We start from the raw sequence: 634 nt of genomic DNA, 5'->3' as shown, positions 1-634 counted from the left end.
ACTGGAGTCAGCCTCCAACTCCCGGCATGCCCCTGCGCGGTACACTCGCGGCGGTCTGCCTACAACTCCCGGCATGCCCCTGCGCGGCGAAGTCGCGGCGGTCTCTGCTTACAACTCCCGGCATGCCACCCTGTGGCATACTCAAGTGAGTGTCGTCTGCCTACAACTCCCAGATACCTCCACCAACGTAAGTGAGGCCGCATGCGCAGAGGCCACGACTTGCTCCGGGAAGGATCCATTCGGCGGCAAACACGGAGGGGGGGGGAAGAGACATCCTCATTTCTCTCATTTTATCCCACCCCAGGCGCAAGGAGGGTTTTATTTTTAGGCGGACGGTGAGAGGCAGGTCTCGGGTGAGCGTTCATGTTAAGGCGGCGGTTGGTGACCTGGGTCCGCCCTCACCGCACCCCCCCTACATCCCCCCCACCAACTTTTCATGTTTCCCTCATCCCTGAGCCTGGGCCCGGGGCCGCGCGCTGGAACCGTTGGAGGTGACGGTTGGAGAGAGATTCAAACCCGGGGGCGCGGGAAGGGGGAGGGGGAGGGGCTTAGACGGAGCTGATCCGGAAACAGCCAACACCCAAAGCCCCCCTCCCCCCCATAACCCACCCCCTTCCTCACCCTCCTCACCGTC

The 634-nt window shown here is 63.2% G+C and overlaps 1 protein-coding gene across 2 annotated transcripts in view; it reads left to right on the top strand.

Annotated features, from left to right (window-relative positions):
* The first annotated feature begins 263 nt into the window (after window positions 1-263).
* The window catches only part of mrpl24 (mitochondrial ribosomal protein L24), a 6,157-nt gene continuing 5,786 nt past the window's right edge, over window positions 264-634 (top strand). The window contains exon 1 of one of the 2 annotated variants that reach the window (XM_043680094.1): window positions 264-353. The gene's annotated coding sequence lies outside the window, so the exon portion shown is untranslated. Of the gene's footprint in view, window positions 354-402; window positions 492-634 lie in introns of those variants that run through there. The other variant, XM_043680093.1, reaches the window with a different exon arrangement.

The sequence above is a fragment of the Chiloscyllium plagiosum genome, chromosome 39 (assembly GCF_004010195.1).
Source record: "Chiloscyllium plagiosum isolate BGI_BamShark_2017 chromosome 39, ASM401019v2, whole genome shotgun sequence".
NCBI lineage: Eukaryota > Metazoa > Chordata > Chondrichthyes > Orectolobiformes > Hemiscylliidae > Chiloscyllium > Chiloscyllium plagiosum.
Note: the sequence above shows the minus strand (reverse complement) of the source record. Positions and strands in the feature narration are given on the sequence as shown.